Genomic DNA, 14402 nt, shown 5'->3' on the forward strand with positions numbered 1-14402 from the left:
ATTTTTGTCACCCTCTGCTGGGCTCTCTCCAATTTGTCCACATCCTTTCTGTAGTGGGGGGCCCAAAACTGGATGCAGTACTCCAGATGTGGCCTCCCCAGTGCAGAAGAGAGGGGGAAAATCACTTCCCTCAATCTGCTGGCAATGCTCCTACTAATACAGCCCAATATGCCATTAGCCTTCTTGGCAACAAGGGCACACTGTTGACTCATACCCAGCTTCTCGTCCACTGTAATCCCCAGGTCCTTTTCTGCAGAACTGCTGCTTAGCCAGTGGTCCCCAGCCTGTAGCAGTGCATGGGATTCTTCCTTCCTAGTGCAGGACTCTGCACTTGTCCTCGTTGAACCTCATCAGATTTCTTTTGGCCCAATCCTCTAATTTGTCTAGGTCACTCTGGACCCTATCCCTACCCTCTAGCGTATGTACCTCTTCCCCCAGTTAAGTGTCATCTGTGAACTTGCTGAGGGTGCAATTCATCCCATAATCCAGATCGTTAATGAAGATGTTGAACAAAACCAGCACCAGGGGCACTCCACTTGATACCAGCTGCCAACTAGACATAGAGCCATTGAGCCCAACAATCTAGCCAGCTTTCTATCCACCTTATAGGTGGATTCATTCATCCAGCCCATACATCTTTAACTTGATGGCAAGAATACTGTGGGAGACCATATCAAAAGCTTTGCTAAAGTCAAGGTCCACCGCTTTCCCCATATCCACAGAGCCAGTTCTCATCATAGAAGGCAGTCAGGTTGGTCAGGCATGACATGCCGTTGGTGAATCCTTGTTGACTGTTCCTGATCACCCTGCTCTCCTCCAAGTGCTTCAAAATGGATTCCTTAAGGACCTGCTCTATGATTTTTCCAGGGACTGAGGTGAGGCTGACCTGCCTGTAGTTCCCCAAATTCTCCCTTTTAAAAAAATAAAATAAAAAAATGGACACTATATTTGCCTTTTTCCAATCACCTGGGACCTCCCCTGATTTTCAAAGGTAATGGCCAATGGCTCTGCAATCACATCAGCCAACTCTCTCAGTACCCTCAGATGCATTGCATGCAGCCCCATGGACTTGTGCATGTCTAGCTTTTCTAAATAGTCCTTAGCCTGTTCTTTCACCACTGAGGGCTGGTCACCTCCTCCCCATACTCTGATGCCCAATGCAGCAGTCTGGAAGCTGACCTTGTCTGTGAAGACCAAGGCAAAAAAAGCACTGAGCATGTCAGCTTTTTTCACATCATCATCATCTGTGACTAGGTTCCCTCCCCCATTCAGTAAGGGGCCCACACTTTCCCTGACCACCTTCTTGTTGCTAACATACCTATAGAAACCCTTCTTGTTACCCTTCACATCCCTTGCTAGCTGCAACTCCAACTGTGCTTTGGCCTTCCTGAATATACCTCTGCATGCTCGAGCAATATTTTTATACTCCTCCCTAGTCATCTGTCCAAGTTTCCACTTCTTGTAAACTTCATTTCTGTGTTTAAGCTCACCAGAGATTTCTCTGTTAAGCCAAGCTGGTAGCCTGCCATATTTGCTATTCTTTCCGCACATTAGGATGTTTTGTTCCTGTGGCCTCAAAAAGGCTCTTTTAAAATACAGCCAGCTCTCCTGGACTCCTTTCCCCACTCATATTAGCCTCCCAGGGGATCCTGCACATCAGTTCCCTGAGGGAGAGTTTTATTACATTAAAACAAGATTACAAAAGGAGCTTGGATTGGAGAGCTATTTCTGTTCTATATGCTTCTCTAACACCAGGGGTGGGGAGGTGGAATGGGGGCTGTGAATTTTGAAGGTATAAGTGGCCTCCATTTTACCCCTCCCAGAAGACAGCTAGAAATTCTGATTTACAGCATTATTTAGACAGAGATTTACAGCTCAAGAGTAAAGAGAAATACAATATATACCCCTGATGTTAAATGATATTGAGGACATCTGCCCCGTAGCCCGTAGAGCTAGCTTAGCATATATTTTACTCAGCAGTAATGCAAGGAACCTATAGGTCTGTATTCTGTAAGACAGGCTTAAGCAAGATAGCATAAGTAAAAGTTCATAAGCCAAATATTTTTGGTAAAAAGGTGACTCATCAAAGAGCGGGAGTCAGCTTATAATTTGATGATTTTAAACTCTATGGAATCATTGAATAGCTAATACAGGAATCAGCAGCCTTTGGCCCGCGGCCCGCCAGGATAAGCAGCCTGGCAGGCCAGGCTGGTTTGTTTACTTGCCGCGTCCGCAGGTTCAGCTGATCACAGCTCCCACTGACTGCGGTTTGCCGCTCCAGGCCAGTGGGGGTGGCGGCCAGCACATCCCTCAGCCCACGCCACTTCCCGCCGCCCCCATTGGTCTGGTGCCGCAAATCGCGGCCAGTGGAGCCGCAATCAGCTGAACCTGCGGACGTGGCAGGTAAACAAACCGGGCCCCGCCCACCAGAGTACTTACCCTGGCACGCGGTCCCTGACCGAATACATTGTCGTTTTGTTTACCTGGAGTGTCTGCAGGCATGGAGCCCCTCAGCTCCCTGCGCACCACTGCCTGCAGCTCCCATTGGCCGGGAGCCAAAGTTTTCCAACCCCTCAAATGTAGGGTCAGCTTATGAAAGGGTCATACAGTTTTTCCTATTTTTACCTATCCATTTTGGGGGGTCGGCTTATAAACGAATGGGCTAATGAATGAGTATATACGGTAGGCCTTTGACCCTTAGCATAGATCAAATGGCCCAACAGTTACCCTAGATTCTGGGGAACTGGGAATAGCTTGCTCAATAGAGGGAGCTGGAACATAATGTTACCAGACAATCACAAGAACACTGAACTGATACTGGGCTTAGATATTATAGGATAGAATTTCTGGTAGATTTAATAATAGGTGAGGTATATAATAATGGGCTAAAAGGCATTAATATGTTATCCTATAGGTTAAGTGTACCCAATTATTATGAAGGTGAGGAAATTAGATTTGGACATAGAAGACTGGGCATCAGAATGAACATTCATGATAGTGCCCAGGCCCTATAACAGACCAATCTACCATGTGCACTGGGAAGGGGGGCGCGAGGGGGGCAATGCTAAGAGAAAGTTACTCACCTTGCAGTAACTGAGGTTCTTCGAGATGTGTGTCCCTGTGGGTGCTCCACTCTAGGTGACGGTGCGTCCCGGTGCTGTCGATCGGAGATTTTCGGTAACAGTGCCTGGTTGGGGCGCATGCACCCAGATGGTATCTCCCGTCTAGTTGGAATCTTCCTGAGTGCGTGCGCCCCACACCCTCCTCAGTTCCTTCTCTACCGTGGAGAGTCATCTCAGTACTCCAAAGTAGAGGAGGAGGGTGGGAGTGGATCACCCACCGGGACACACACATCTCGAAGAACCTCAGTTACTGCAAGGTGAGTAACTTTCTCTTCTTCTTCGAGTGCTGTCCCTGTGGGTGCTCCACTCTAGGTGAATGTGTAGCAGTACCCACTACGGTTGGTGGGACTTTGGAGATACGGCAGGGAGTACTGAAGATAGTACTGTATGACCTACTATTGTGTCTGCCGTGGTGTCTTGCGTTAAAGCACAGTGTTTTGCAAACGTGTGTTCAGATGACCATGTAGCTGCTTTGCAGATATCGGGAATGGGAACGTTGTGTAGGAAGGCAATGGATGCCGACATGGCTCTAGTGGAATGAGTTCTAACGCCTTCAGGCGGTTGAAGATTCTTCTCACGGTAACAGGATCTGATGCAGTCAGAGATCCACTTGGAAAGGCGTTGTTTAGAAATAGCCGTGCCTTTTGATCTTTCAGCAATTGAAAGAAAGAGTCGTGGAGACTTGCAAAATGGTTTAGTCCTGTCTAAATAAAAGGCAATTGCTCGCCTGACGTCGAGAGTATGCAGGGTTGCGTCCTGTGGCGTTTTGTGAGGTTTGGGGTAGAAAGTTGGTAAATATATAGGTTGGTTGAGGTGGAAGGTCGATACCACCTTAGGAAGAAATTGAGGATGCGGTCTCAAAGTGACTATCTTTGGAGAAGATTGTGTATGGAGGGTGGGCCATCAAGGCACTTATTTCTCCAACTCTCCTTGCTCATGTTATGGCAACTAGAAAAGCCACCTTCATGGACATATGGAGATGAGAGGAGGTAGCCAACGGCTCAAATGGAGGTTTCATGAGGGCATGAAGAACGAGGTTAAGATTCCATGTAGCCTCTGTTATGTGAATTTCAGGGTAGAGATTTTGCAGGCCAGAGAGAAAGCGTTTAATGGTGGGGTGTGTAAAGAGTGAGTACCCATCCAATAGTTCGTGGAAGGTGGTAAGCGCCGCCAGGTGCACTTTGATGGAGCTAAGCGAAAGTCCGTCCTGTTTTAGTGCAAGGAGGTAATCTAGAATGTTAGGAAGGGTCACATTGTTGGGTGCTAAATGTTTATGAGAGCACCAAAGAGCGAAGCGCTTCCACTTCTGAAGGTAGGTTTTGCGGGTGGAGTCTCTCCTACTGTGCAGGAGGACATGTAGGACTTGCTCGGAACAAGCTAGTTCATGGGTTTGGAACCATGAAGGAACCAGGCCGTGAGGTGGAGCTTCTGGAGTTGGGGATGAAGGACCCGCCCGTTGTCCTGGTAAAGGAGGTCTGGCCTGTTGGGGAGAGCCCATGGGTGACGGGAGGACATGCGGAGAAGGTAAGGGTACCACGTCTGTCTTGGCCAAGTCGGGGCAATAAGGATGACGTGGGCCTTGTCGTCCGCGATCTTCCGAATAACCCTGTGTAGTAGAGGGATAGGCGGGAAGGCGTACAGGAGGTAACTGTTCCATGAAATGAGGAATGCATCCCCTAGGGATGCAGTCCCGAGTCCCGCCCTGGAGCAAAACAGGGGGCATTTTCGATTTCGGGTCGTGGCGAAGAGATCTATTGATGGAGTGCCCCAGTGGGAGAAAAGGTGTTGGAGTACTGTGGGGTGCAGTTCCCACTCGTGTTCTGTGGAGAAGTGCCTGCTGAGTGCATCGGCAGTAGTGTTGTGGCAGCCTGGTAGATAGGAGGCGATGATCTGTATTCGATGTTGTATGCACCAATTCCAGAGTCGAATGGCTTCCATGCAGAGGAATGTGATCTGGCACCCCTGTCTGTTTATGTAATACATACATGCTATGTTGTCTGTTAAAACTTCAGATATCTGTTCTTTATAAGGAAGAAAGTGAAGGCATGCTTTCCTCACTGCTCTGAGTTCTAGGAGATTTATATGTAGATGCGTCTCTGATGGAGACCATCGACCTTGTGCTCTGTGTTCTCCTAGATGCGCTCCCCAACCTATCAGGGAAGCATCCGTGGTGAGCATGAGCGTTGGGGATCGTTGCTGGAAGGGAACCCCTGCACAGAGGTTTTCTGGACTTGTCCACCATTGTAGGGAAGTTATAACATTGGGAGGAGGAGTTAGCAGCATCCCTAAGGGATGTCTGCTGGGTTTGAAATTGGAGTTGAGCCAGCCCTGGAGGCATCTCATATGTAGCCTGGCGTGTTGAACCACGAAGGTGGTAGCTGCCATGTGACCAAGGAGCTGTAGGCAGATTCTTGCTTGTGTCCTGGGACGAGTAGAGAGTGTGCGTATGAGCTGTGTGATAGTGAGGAATCTGTTGTATGGGAGCAAGGCCCTGCTCTGGGTTGAGTCGAGATGAACTCCAATGAACTCTATCTGTTGCGTGGGTATCAGGGTGGATTTTTGGGTGTTTATTTGGAGACCTAGGCTGTGAAAGAGGGAGATGGTGAGACGTGTGGCTTGAAGTGTGTCACCACAGGAGTCGCCCTTGATGAGGCAATCATCTAGATAGGGGAAAAGTGTGACTCCGTGTTTGCGGAGGTGAGCCACAACGACGGCTAAGGTCTTGGAAAAAACTCTTGGAGCCGTGGAGAGTCCGAAAGGAAGAACTCGGTATTGGAAGTGATCGTGACCGATTGTGAATCGTAGGAAGCGTCTGTGAGCTGGATGAATTGATATGTGGAAGTAAGCGTCTTGTAGGTCGAGGGCTGTGAACCAGTCCCCATGATCCAATGCGGGTATTATTGTGCCCAGTGTGACCATCTTGAATCTGTGTGTCCTCACGAATTTGTTCAGTCGGCGTAGGTCTAATATAGGCCTCCATCCCCCGGTCTTTTTCTGCGTTAGAAAGTAATGGGAGTAGAAACCTGTCCCTTGGTGTTGCAGAGGCACAGGCTCCACTGCGCCTAATTGCAGAAGGTGAGCCACTTCTGTGCAAAGTAATTGCTCGTGGGAGGGGTCCCTGAAGAGGGACGGGGAAGGGGGATGGGTAGGAGGGTAGGAAATAAAAGGAATGGAGTAACCGGTCTGAACTATTTCGAGGACCCAGCGGTCCTGTGTGATCCGCTGCCAGGCATGTTGGAAATACTGGAGGCGGTGGCCAAATGGGAAAGTAAGTGGTGGAATCAAGGGGTGGTCATGCAGACCCTCGACCAAAGCTTCAAAACTGTTGTTTATTGCCCTGTGGACGGAAGGTGGTGGCTTGGTTTTGATTTTGTCTGCGTTTGGGAGGTCTATTACGATTCCAAGTTGTGTCGTACAGTCTGGATTGAGGGCGATAATACTGACGTGTTCTTTGGTAGGGTTGGTATCGCTGTCTCCTGGGAAGAGATGGTTGAATGCCCAGGGTGCACAGTGTCGCTCTGGAATCCTTCATGGTATGAAGGAGTTCGTCAGTTTTTTGGGAGAAAAGTTTGTCCTTGTCAAATGGGAGATCCTCCACTTTAGTCTGGAGTTCTTTAGGAATGCCGGACGCAAAGAGCCATGAGGTTCTGCGCATAACCACAGCAGTTGCGGTAGTACGGGCTGCTGTGTCCGCCGTGTCTAAAGACGCCTGTAGGGCTGTTCTGGAGATTAATTGTCCCTCAGACAGGATTGATTTGAAGTCTGCTCTTCTGTCCTTTGGTATGTAGGAGGCAAATTCGAAAAGCTTATTGTAATTATCGAAATCATAACTGGCGAGGAGGGCAGAGTAGTTAGCAATCCTGAACTGTAGTGTAGAGGATGTATAAACCTTCCGTCCCAGGACATCAAGGTGTCTAAGGTCTTTGTCTTGAGGGGTGGGTCGATATTGTGAATGTTTGGTCCTCTGTGTCACTGCATCGATGACAAGGGAGTTCGGTGGTGGGTGAGAGAATAGGAAGTCTGCGTCCTTTGCAGGAACGTAATATTTACGCTCAGCCTTCTTGCAAGTTGGTACCAGAGAAGCTGGGGTTTGCCAGAGAATGTCAGCTGGCTTCATGAGTGCTTCATTTATAGGGAGCGCGATTTTCGAGGGTGCAGACGGTTGAAGGATTTTAAGGAGTTTGTGTTGCTTCTCCTGAACTTCTTCTAAGGGAATATCCTGGCTGATCGCAAGCCTCCGAAAAAGTTCTTGGAACTGTTTGCAGTCGTCCACGATCTGTGGAGGTGGAGGGAGGCTGGCTTCATCTGAGGCTGATGGAGAGTTAGGATTAGGTGAATCAGGATATGGTGCATAGCTCCCCAGTTCAGGAGGGGGTTCAGGCACCCTGGAAGTGGATGGAGCAGGAGACTGAAGTACCGAAGGAAGGTGATTGATAGGAGGATTCTGCCACGGGTACCACTGCGGCCAAGGCATGGGGTAGGAGAACCCAGGCATCACCCACGGAGGGGCAGCATAGGGAAACTGAGGCTGCTGAACTTGAGCCGTGACCTGAGGTGGTAAAGGTGCCTGTGGAGGAGAAGCAGGAGGGGAGAACTCTGCCTGCTGTTGCAGTTCAAGGTCACCGTCAGTGAAAGCCATTTCAGGTGGAGAAAGTGGCGGGTCAAGGAAGGAGTCCTCTGCTTCCAGGAGTGGAGAGTGAGGCTCAGGTGGCACTAAAAGGTCACTTTGAGTGAGCAGCTGTCGTTCCTGCTCTCTAGGCTGAGCTAAGTCTGCTCCCTGCTGTAGCTGTTTACTAGGCGAGAGTGACAGAGAGTCTCCTGTTGTATTGTGCTTGGACGCCCCCTGCAGGGGGTCTGCTGCTAGTGCACGGGTAGCAGAGTGGCTGGCTGCCGACCCTGTTCTCGGTGCCAAGGCTGATCGCGCTGTCGGCACCGCGGCTATTTTTGTCGCTGAGGCAGAGCGCGCTGGCGGGATCGCGGCTGCTTTCAGCGCTGAAATTGACCAGGCTGAAAGCTGCGCGGCTGTTCTTGGTGTCGGTGCCGAATGCGCTGTCGGCACCGCTGCTGTTGCTGGTGCCGAGGCACGTGGTGCCGGTGTTGCAGCGTGCCTGGGTGCCGCAGAGGAGCGAGGTGTCCGTGCCGCAGCTGTTTGCGGCGCCGAGGGGACCGAACGGGTAAGTGCCTTCCCAGCGCGGGAAGTCTGGTCCCTGCCTTTCAGCTCTGTCAGAGCAGTAGCTGAGGCATTCGAAGAGGCTGAGGCAGCTGTCTTTCCTGCTGTCAGCACAGGGGGTAGGGATCTCGCCGGAGACCCCTTACCCTTGTTAGAGTCTCGTTTGTGAGACTTCTGCGCTTCGTGCCTCCGCTCCAGGGAGGGTGAAGCGACGCTCCCCACCGGTTCTGATCTGGCTGGGGAGCGTGTGGGAGCGGGTTCCACTTTTACCGTCTCCGACAGTGGCTGCAGGGATTTCTCCATCATGATGATCTTGAGGCGCAGATCCCTGTCACGACGAGCTCTTGATTTGAGGCTCGCACAGTGTTGGCACTTCACGGGGATGTGGGTGTCCCCGAGGCACTTCACACACTGGGAGTGACCATCTGACCGTGGCATGGAGTCCTGACAGGAGATGCATCTTTTGAAACCCGAAGCTCCTGGCATTGTTAATTGGAGATGGGCGAGGAAAGTGTCTCAATGGGAGACAAGCCTGAGGGTTTTTTTTTTTTTTTTTAAACTAAGTAACTAACTATGTAACTATACTAAAGGAAGGGAAACAACTGGGAAGTAATTAATAATTATTTCTATGTTTCCTACAGAGATCAGGGAAGAGAAGGCAGCACTGCTCCGAGTCCCGTCTTCAGCCGAGGACGGTTGAGAAGGAACTGAGGAGGGTGTGGGGCGCAGGCACTCAGGAAGATTCCAACTAGACGGGAGATGCCATCTGGGTGCATGCGCCCCAACCAGGCACTGCTACCGAAAATCTCCGATCGACAGCACCGGGACGCACCGTCACCTAGAGTGGAGCACCCACAGGGACAGCACTCGAAGAAGAACTTTTCATCCTTCAACTCTGTATTGTTATCCACTACCAGCCTTCGGTGTTATGGACCACCAGACTCATTTGTCATGCCAGGGACAGGGCTTGTGTCTCACCACCAGATTCCCAAGGAAGGATGCGATTATGAAGTATATGAGCAGATATAGGGAATGACACCAAAGAGATACCTAATACGGTATTTCTGCTTCTTATTTATGTGGTCTGGAGCTTTCCTGTCTTTACTGATTGTTTTAATAAAAATAGCCACGGCTTGGCTTTGCCCTCAGTGAGAGAGTCTTTGCCACACATCTCAAGGTTCCCTACAAGATACTGAAGTTGTCAGTTTTAATTCAGCGGAGCCTGATTCTGGGACAAGAACTGTATTACCTCAACTCATTAAATTAGTACCAATTGGGAACTGTAACAGGGTTGAGACTCACTGGTGTGATATGCTGCTGATCGTCCTGGGAATCAGCTCGTCCAGAACTCAAGAGCGCCTCCTGGTAGCCAGTGTCTCACCTGCCCCAGTCCTCCATGCACCTCTCAGATCCTGGTGCCCCTTACCCTGGGGCTCTGCCCACCACAGTACCCCACATCTGGGTCTCCCCTCCCAGGGAAACCCCCAACCCTCTACACCCACTTTACCTCAGTGGCTACTACCAGTCGTCATCTAGCCCCGGCTCACTGCAGCAAACTGCAGTCTGTCACAGCCACTCTCACTGGCATGGAGGTTGGACCAGCTGCCTCTGCCTAACCCTCCTGCATCTCCCAGCCCCAGTACCCGCATAGGCCTTTATCAAGGCCTCAGCCTGGGGAATTGCCAGGCTGGAGCTCCTCTTGCCCTTCCCCAGCATTGCTCCACTCCTGGTACCCTATTCCCAGGCAGCAAGGTCCTTCTCTCTCCACAACTAGAGAGAGACTGACCCAGTCCTCCCTGAGCCCTTATAACAGGGTCAGTTGTGGCCTGCTTGGGAAAGCAGCCACAGCTGAGGCCACACTCCAATCAGCCCAGCCTTCCTCTGCCAGAGCCGGGGTAACTGCCCCGCTACAGGAATCAATACAATTATTAACCATTAAAAAAGGATCAGGCTACAGCTCCCTTGGAAAAAAAAAATTCCTCTCCTCTTCTGTTAAAGAGAGTGAGCACAGATCCTTTCAGGAACTGAAGCATCTTCAGTCACTGGAAGTTACTGCCACTAATGACACTTGGTGGTGTTTTCTCACACACACACACACACACACACCTACCTTTCCTAGCAAACAAGAGTCTGAGGCAGATACACAATTAGCTTACATCACCTCACAACAAAGCATTGCCTTATTTTCTGCAAATAACACAGTGATAAGTTAGAAATGTTTAAAGAGTTTCTGCAGGAATGTCCAAGACTAGTTTAAAAGAGGATTTTTGCATTATCCCCACACCATCTTTTGTTTTCTATATGCTGTAGATTTTTTACACTGAAAGCATATAACATCATTATCAAAATAGGATGGTGTGGGGAGAAGTCGCAGTCTTAGAGCATAAAATACATTTCAGTAGTTAGTGCTTTTTCCTATGGCCAAAGGGAGTAATTTAAAAGGTTCAGAAGGCTTCTCCAAATGAATATATTTTAGACTATAAAATACATTAATACACTATACATAGGAATACACAATGTTTTTTGAAGCTTGTCTTAAAATATAGATAGCTAGTGTAAGTCAAGTTATTTGTGCCTCAGTTATTGCACAGGTTATCCAAGACAAAGTTTCATCTAAAGAAGCTGTAACTGAAGCCAGAGCTTGTATTTTACAAGGGCTTCAAGTCTGTTCTCTATTTGATAGGGAAACCACAGATGAATGGTGGTCAAGCACATCCTTCCACCCAAACCCTCAGAATTTACTTTGGCTACCATTCCCATTAAACAGCAATTGTATCTTTTTTATCTACCCATCCAATTGACTGTAACTATACTTTCAAGTTAAGCACTTTGCATTTTTTATATTGCTCCATTTCTATTCCATCTTCAATGCAGGACTAGAGACTATAAGATCATCACTTTCTCTTTTTAGTTACCTCTCCCTGCGGTGGTTCTCAATCTTTCCAGACTACTGTACCCCTTTCAGGAGTCTGATTTGTCTTGTGTACACCAAGTTTCACCTCATTTAAAAAACTACTAGCTTACAAAATCAAATATAAAAATACAAAAAAGAGTCATGGCACACTGTTACTGACAAATTGCTTACTTTCTCATTTTTACCATATAATTATAAAATAAATTGTAGCCTTCAGGTTGAGAAACACTGATACAGTATATAGAGCAGTATAAACAAGTCATTTATGAACTTTCAGTTTGTACTGATTTCGCTAGTGGTTTTCATGTAGCCTGCTGTAAAACTAGGCAAATATCTAGATGAGTTGATGTACCCTCTGGAAGACCTCTGTGTATTCCCAGGGGTACACATATCCCTGGTTGAGAACCACTGCCTTACAGTATGTCCAGACTAGAGTTTTTGTTCTTAGGAGTTAAGCTGAGTTAGCTAAAACAATTATGAATGTTAGTCTGAACACTACATAAACATCTTTGTCCCAGGACATAACTGTTTCCATAGGCTGTGTCCTAGAGTATGCTACAGGTACTTGTATTCTGAACAAATGTCTGTAAATGCTAGACTAGACACTGTACCATTTATCGACAGAGTCCTGTGGCACCTTATAGACTAACAGAAGTATGGAAGCATGAGCTTTCGTGGGTGAATACCCACTTCTTCAGAGGTATTCACTAACAGAAGTATTGGAGGATAAGCTTTTGTTGGTCTATAAGGTGACACAGGACTCTCTCGCTTTTTACAGATCCAAACTAACACTGATACTTGTACCATTTATGTTAGGCAACTCAGGCTAACAAGGGCAAAAAACTCCAAACTAGACAGTACCTCAAACAGAGGGCCACAAGACCTCCAGATACCCACCATGTTGGCAAGACGACTTTGCTTTGAAAATACTAGAACATAGAAGCAGTCAGTTACAATGCAAGGTGTCTGATCTCTTATTGAAAAGCAGGGAGGGACAGACTATCAGTCTCTGATACCTGCTTTATTAAATGAAAACATTTCCTTCTGTACAAATTGCCTCCAGTCCTGCTCTTGCAGAGAGCAATAGTGAAAATAAAACAGCACAAGGCGAAGGTCATCTTTAACTGCGTGCTTGACCCAGGCAGCAGTGGCACACAGATCTTGTTCACCTTTCCAAGGAACAGCCTTTCCAAGGCTATCAGTGGTTCCAGAATGGGAAAAATTTTCACCCAGACTTGAACTCTCTTCACATTACAGCATGGGCAATAGGTTTCTGACAGATTTTGAACTGTCATGTTCAGTTGCAGTTCAGACCATTTTAGAGAAATCAAGAAAAGAATCTACTAAATCTGGTATAGTCTAAAATGGAAAAGGCTTTTGTGGGCAAAGGATAAGCAGATATAACCTGTCTCTGCTCCATTTCAGGCTTTGTTGAAATATTTGTATCTTTAAAGTGTCTCATCTATTCCTTTGATTTAGAGTATGTATATCAGTATTCCATCTGGTTTTGAGAAGTCTGTTTAGTCATGAAACAAGTTTTTAACAGGTCTTAATTTATTTCCTGCAATAAAACACTAATCCCTAATTTGGACCTGGATTTAGTACTTCCAAGATTAATGTTCAAATTGATGTCTCCATTGAACAATTTTTGTTTTAATTGATAAATAAAATAGCCTTCCTTATCACAATCACATCAGCATGGAGGATACATGAATTCAGGCTCTAATGGCTGATCTTCCTGTGATGCTGGCAGATGAGGTGCCAGCTCATGCAAAGATCCCAGGTTTCACTGGGCACTGACAAATGGATAGCTGGAAACCAGTCTGGCTCCCCTGTGTTAGTATAACTAAAATAGGTATTTGAGTTATAAGAATAAGTTTATACTTCATGGAATGCCTGTAGGCTACTGCATGTATTAATCCTACTTAAAGTATCTGTATCCCATTGTCACAATGCCTGGTATAGGACACCGCTAAGGGCACCAATCTCGAGTCAAACTGCCAGAATACAGGGCGTATATCCCAAACTGGTGGTATATTCTATCATAAGAATTCACTAAGCCGGTAACAAACGCGTGCTTCCAAAATACTATACTAGTTATTATGAAGCCGCAGACAGTCCCTTTCAGGCCCTGTAGCCTCTCATGCACCACCGAGACAAACCTGACTTCTGTGATAAATAATTATTAAAACCAAAAATCACATGTATTAGGTTCTTCCAGTTCCAAAGAACCAGTCACACATCCCAGGTCAAAATGTACTTCAGATCTTACCAAAAACTATCCACAAATTATGCTGAAAGCCAATCCTTAGTAAACTAAAAGGTATATTAATATAAAAAAGGAAGAGCTATTAAAAGGTTAAAATGAATTGTATACATTACAGTTGATTTCAGAGTTTGTAGATCAGGATAATAGCAGTGATGTTAATCTGCTAGCTTGTAGTAAGTCTCTCTGGACCACCCAAAAGATTGGGGCTCCTCAGTCCATTGTTCAGAACTTCCCTTTGCTAGAAATCATAGTCCAGAGATGTGGAGCAGGAAAGAAGCAAAGGAATTATGTCAGTCTCCAATTTATACACCCCCTTCCCCCCCAGTCCATGTTCCTGGAAAGTTACTGTCTCAAACATGGAGTCAGGGATCACGTGTTCTACGTTCACTGCTGAGTCACTGGGCCTCCATTGTACATATGCTCGCAAGGGCATCCTCGGGATGGGCCATTAAGGAGAATCAACTCTTCCAATGGGCCTATCAACCATGGCTGGCTGGTCTTGATGTAAATCTGTCTTGTGGGTATTACCCCAGAACACATGTTTGAGAATCAAATGCATAGCAAAGATTCATTACTTCATATATAATGATAATACACACATATAAACAGGATAACATTGTGCAACAGATCATAACTTTTTCAATGATATCTTACAAGGCATACTTTATATAAGATTTATTGCAATTGTGCAACAGTGTTGATACATCAGTGGAGATACCTTAGGGCTTGGCTACACTTACAAATTTGCAGCGCTGCAGCAGGGTGTGAAAACACACCCTCTCCAGCGCTGCAAATTCCGGCGCTGCAAAGCGCCAGTGTGGTCAAAGCCCCAGCGCTGGGAGCGCGGCTCCCAGCGCTGTCCGTTATTCCCCACAGGGAGGTGGAGTACGGACAGCGCTGGGAGAGCTCTCTCCCAGCGCTGGTGCT

General features: G+C 47.3%; 1 protein-coding gene across 2 annotated transcripts in view; it reads right to left on the reverse strand.

Moving 5' to 3' along the window:
- The window catches only part of TNKS (tankyrase), a 332035-nt gene that overhangs the window by 282255 nt on the left and 35378 nt on the right, over positions 1 to 14402 (reverse strand). The gene's annotated exons all lie outside the window — the stretch shown is intronic.

The sequence above is a fragment of the Mauremys reevesii genome, linkage group 5, assembly GCF_016161935.1.
Source record: "Mauremys reevesii isolate NIE-2019 linkage group 5, ASM1616193v1, whole genome shotgun sequence".
Lineage (NCBI taxonomy): Eukaryota > Metazoa > Chordata > Testudines > Geoemydidae > Mauremys > Mauremys reevesii.